This window comes from Microcaecilia unicolor, chromosome 8, assembly GCF_901765095.1.
Source record: "Microcaecilia unicolor chromosome 8, aMicUni1.1, whole genome shotgun sequence".
In the NCBI taxonomy this organism is placed as follows: Eukaryota; Metazoa; Chordata; class Amphibia; order Gymnophiona; family Siphonopidae; genus Microcaecilia; species Microcaecilia unicolor.
In genome coordinates this window covers 156316196-156322195 of record NC_044038.1, presented here as the reverse complement: position 1 = coordinate 156322195, position 6000 = coordinate 156316196, and positions in this window count along the sequence as shown.

Genomic DNA, 6000 nt, shown 5'->3' with positions numbered 1-6000 from the left:
TAATCGGTAGTGTACGTCAATGGGTGACGGTAAGGTCTCAGGCCCAAAATAGGCACGTGCCAATTTTTATTTTGTTGCACGTCCATTTTCGGCCAAAAAAAGGCCTCTTTTGCAGGCGCGCTGAAAAATGGACCTGCGCGTGTCCAATACACGTGCCTACACCAGCGCAGGCCATTTTTCGGCATGCCTTAGTAAAAGGGCCCCTCACATGGCACATTTTCACACACATGTGCAGATACTATTAAAAAATATTCCACAACAACTTTTTAACAGTACCGTTAATGTGCGGGACACATACACATATAATACACGCACATGGCACATTTTACACCCACATGCAGATACTATTAAAAAATGCAAGCAGACCGCTCTACCAAGAGGTTGCTCACATGCAACCACAGCTCCACACCTACCAGAATATTTTCAATGTTAAAGGTTGGTGCTCCTTTCTGTGCATCGCTTGGAAATGTCTGTAAATCGCAGAGAATGTTCATTTTAATACTAATGAGCACATTGTAATACATTTGCATAGGATTATCAGTAACTGCTACCGCAAACAGTAGAAGCGACACAGAACCCCTTTGAGTATTAGATACTGAATAATGTGCGAACTAGACCGGTTACAACCAGTCTAAATCAAATGTTGCAAGCACAGTAAACTTTGAGTACTGGGGCCTGCATAAATATGAGCGCAGAAAAGTCAGTCCTATCTTTTTGCAGTTCAGCATAGCTAGTTAAGTGCTAAATATTTCACTTAACCAGCTGAGGGGCCCTTTTACAAAGGAGCGAGAGCACCAACGCATATACAGCATGCGCCAAATCGATACTACTGACCGACTAGCGCATGAGCTGTGTGGTAATTCCGAATTTGGCGCATGCCGAATCCCGCAGTAGAAAAATAATTTTCTATCGTGGGCCGCTTACCTGGCAGTAAACAGCAGTTGGTACATGCTGCATGTTTACCATGTGGGTAGTGTGTGAGACCTTACTGCCACCCGCTGACCTAGCAGTAAGGTCTCAGGCCGAAAATGGGCATGCGCTGGTTTCAATTTTCCCTGAAACCAGTCCAGCAGCTTTATAGGTTCTGAGGCTGGCTTCCACTCTTGGCTCCTTATAGTCAATGACTGTGTTAGCCAAAGACTTCTCTGTAGTAGATTAGAAGATGCTGCATCTTGGAGGTTATTTTTGTCCCCTTGCATTGATGTTACGGGAATGGCCAAGGGCTCTGCCTAACTTTGCATGATGGATGGCGCTCTGGTCAGAGAGCTGAACCAAAGACAATAACCCTCTCCCTGGACTGAGTATTTATACTATTCCTGAGGGCTCATCCTATCTTCTCAGTCAGGAGGGAGGATGCAGCTCCATGTTCTGGAAAGTGTTGGGGTTAACAAAAGATCAGAACTGGTTTTATTCTAGTAGGGTGTTGAAAGTTCTGGTACTGCTGTGCAGACAACCCTAGCCATCTCCGCATGGTCATCAACAATGTCAATACTTGATTTAGAGCCCATGATATGCGTGACACCTGATCTCAGGCATGTTCCCGTCATGGCCAAATTAGAAACCGTAGGTGGTTGTGACTATCAAAGTAGGAAAAATGATCTCCTGGGCAGTTGTAAATAAAGGCTTGAGGAAAAGAGAAACTACCAAGACAAGAAAAGATGTTAGCAAGCATTTACATTCCAGTGCAGTAAAAAAACAAAAACCTGTACTAATCGCCTAGTTTAACTCATTATTGGATTAGTACAAAGACTAAAGAAAAATAAACAATTAAATGAGTTAATAATGTACTGTTTTGGGCTAATAGAGAGAAATGCTTTTGTTCTCACAATGTTGTCTGAGTTTTATGATACTCTATGGAAAATTTCCTGGCAGTCAATCCAATATTTTATGGACCAGAGATGCTGAACTTGTAAAAATACCTTTTCACGTTTTGTGATATGTAAGGAGAGCAGCACTTTAACCACCATAGTGTTTTGGAAACCAACTGAATGCAACAAGTTTTTGAGGTTTGATAATCATCTTCATTGCAAGTTATGTACTGCATTGCTCTACTGTATAGTATTGCAAACGACAATATGATATCCTTTTGAGAGGGTTTTTGATCAGTGGATATCCAGTGAAGGTTACACAAAAGGCATATGTGAGAGCATTATGGGCCTTATTTTATAAAGGGTATGCTCCTAAATTTATGAGCATAATTTAAGCTCATAAATTACGAGCATATTCTATGCTCCAAAATAGATCATGCTTGTAATTTTTGGAGCATAATTTATGTTCATAAATTAGGAGCATAAATTTTAGAAATACAAATTTAGGAGCATAACCTTTATAGAATAAGTCCCTATATGCTCATCACACTCTACTACTGCAAGACCAAACCACATCCAATGGAAAGTCTTGTCTACTGAGTTATTCCTCCTTAGCAGATGATGTAGTCAAAATTATCCATCATCACCGGCATTCAATCTTCCAGTAAGGTCCTTGCTTGGCCTTTACAAGAGACTGCAACATAAGAGATAGAGATCACGTGTTTTAATTTTTTGTTTTGCTTTTAGAAGAAACTATAGCTCTTATAAAAATGGCTGTCCTTTGGGCCTGCAGACATTGTGCCTTAGGTTTCTTTTCTGGCCCCTGCTTTGTTTAATGTATCTAGGGCCTCATTAACGACACTCATGCAGATGTTGGAACTGACTCTTTATATATGTGTTGACAATATCCAGATTTTGGCAGTCCTAGATCCCAGGCCCAGGAACTTGTGATACTTGACTCCAAACTCATGACCATCTCCAACTGGTTGCAGACCAATAGGATACAACTGAATCTCAATAAGACTAAAGTCTTATTTTTATTTGCCTAAGAGTCCAAGGAAGAAAGAAGGAGAAGGTGGAGGCGGAGAAAACCTAAATATTGATGTGAACAATATATCTGCTATTTTGGAGCAATCGATAGAAAATGTTATGGACAGAGCAACACTTTTAGTACCCATTGTGTTTGAACAAGATCTTAATGCCGTTTTAAGACTTTACTTTAAACATTCAAATGTGTTTTTCGGAGGAGGGAAAATTTGGATTTATCCGGATGTTACCAAATTGACTCAAGAACGGATAAAAAAAATTTTGGCCATGAAACAGGAAACATTGAAACTGGGGGGAACTTTTTTCCTTGCTTACCCATGTAAATGCTTGGTTCGATTTGGAGAGACGAAGTATATTTTCTATTCCCCTGAACAACTAAAAGCTTTTCTTGATTTAAAAAAGTTAAAATAATGTTGGAAATAGTAATATAGGTGAGGTAATCACACGTAGCCTTTATGTTTCTGTTTGAAATTGCTTATGATAAATTGTCTATGATGCAGCCACGTTCCCCAATTAATGGAGGTCTAAGAAAGCTGACTTTATTTCACGTTACGATGTTTCCTTTATTTGCTTATTGTATGCTGTGCTTCTGTTTGACAAGTGTATGGCTTGTAAAAACTTTGTAAAATTATCATAAATAAATAAAAAAAAGACTAAAGCCTTATGCAAAATGTAGCTATCAACTTGATCACTGGGGGCCGAAAATTCAATCATGTTATCTTGCTCCTAAAAATGGAGTATTAGCTACCCATCGAACTACATATCATTCATAAAATCCTGACATTAGTATACAAAATTCATCATTCAGGACAACCACTTTTTCTTTCCTACTATCTTATTCCACACTCCAGTTCATGTGTCCTTCATTGCTCTCAACAAAATCTTTTAGTGGTCCCCTCCTTCCATCAAGTTTTCATGGTCATTTTTAGGGATTGGGGGGCCCTTTTACTAAGCCTTGGTAGGCTCCACGCATGTGCAGCACGCACCCAAATAAGACTACCGTCATTTCAGATTTGGCACACGCCCATAACTCCTGGATGAATTATTTATATATTTCCTCCCACATGCGGCGTTTCCGGCAGTAATCGGCAGTTGGCATGTGCTGACTGGTCACTGTGCATGTAGTGTGTGAGCCCTTACCACTAGATCAATGGGTGGCATAAAGGGTTCAGGCCAGTTTTAGATGCACGCTGGTTTCTGTTTTACCGCATGCCCCTTTCCCGTCACATTTTTTAATGCATACCCGGTAAAAACTGGCCCAGTGCGTGCCTAATACATGCGCCTACACTGCTGCTGGCCACATTTTACCATAGCTTAGTAAAAGGACCCTACACTATGTCACTCACCATACACTATGGAACAATCTTCCATCCTACCTACGTATGGTGTCCTTTCACCAGCGATTTAAACTATCTAAGAGTTATCTTTTCCACAAAGCCTTTGAGACTTAGGGGTCCTTTTACTAAGCCACGTACATGCACCAAAATGGAGTTACTGCCCGACTAGCACTTGGCTCTTGTGGTAATTTCATTTTTGGCGTGCATCTGATATGCGCGTCTGAAAAATATTTTTATTTTTGGACACGCGTAATGGATGTGTGCCAAGTGGCATTTGACACATGTACGTCATTACCACCCGGATTCTTTACCGCTAGGTCAATGGTTGACGGTAAGGTCTCAGACCCAAAATGGACGCGCGCCAATTTTGATTTTGCCACATGTCCATTTTCGGCAAAAAAGAGGCCTTTTTTACAGGCGCGCTGAAAAATGGATTGGCGCACGTCCAAAACCCACACCTACACTACCACAAGCCATTTTTCACTGCACCTTTGTTAAAGGACCCCTTAATAACTAGTTTTACTTTGTTGGTGGGTGTCAGGGTGGAGCAGCTGCTGCTGTGTTGAGCTTGCAAGCATGACAGCAGAATGTTTCTTTTGCTCCTCTTTTCTTATTCACTGGGTGAGTTGTAGCTCCTACTTCACAGTCCTGTCCTATTTATTATCTCTGTATTATTGTTTATACTGTAAACCACTTAGATGGTTCATCTAAATGGCAGCATATCAAATTAAACCTGAAACTTGAAAGTTCTGTGTATCTACTATTTTGTGCACAGATTAGACCAATCCATTGATGGGCAAGACCTCCCAGTGCAGTATAATACTACATGTGAAACAGATTTTGTGACCTGCTTCAGAAAATATGCAAGCCTGGAATTAGCCTGGAAAATTTGTATTTGACAAACTGTAGATATCATATACAGTAAGTGTATAAATTCACTGAGGTAGTTTTCGAAACAGAAGTGTGTGCATGCTTTACTTTTGAGAATTCACTGAAATGGACATAGAGAGAACTATGTGCATGCATTTTATATAATTAGTCCCTAATTGGATATAGGGGGTCCCCCTCACATATTCCAGCTGTGAACAATGAGGGAGAAAGTCTTCACAGGTAACTAGTGTATCAGCACGCCATCCATTCAGCCAGATCCCTAAATTTTGAACCTCTGTCTTAATTGGCAAAGATTCAACATCCATCCAAATCACAAAATTCTAGTCTGGGTGTACTTTACCAATCTTAAGAATCTCCAGCTTAGAGGCATTCAAATTTAACATGTTCTGCTGAAGCCATAGCGCCTCCCTATCCAGTTCTTGATTCAACACTTGCATTCCCTCCCACCACACTTTTTTAATTGGCAAACATATTTAGATATCTTCAGCAAAAATAAACCACCTTCTCAATAATCTTCCCCTGATATTTAGGCTCATCCTACAATATGAAAATGTAATTTGCTAAAAAAAAAAAAAAAAAAAGAGTTTGCAGAAAGGCCAGTCACCATGGTCTATAATTCTCAATCATGGTAGGGTCAAGATCAACCTTCTTCAACTCAAGCCTAATCACAGCTTTTTTGAGCAAGGTAGGAAAAACACCCTGCTCCACAGAAGCATTGACAATTCTCACTAACCTATAAACCAATCCTAAATATGTCACCTTCGTCAAAACTAACGGCAAAATTCAAAACAATAAGTTCTAGAATGTATCTCAAACAAAACATCCACCAGCTGTTACTCATTGCTGTTATGTGCCATTGAGTCAGTGTCAACTCGGTGACCTTCTGGATAGTTGCCATGAACTGTGTCCAGTCTTCA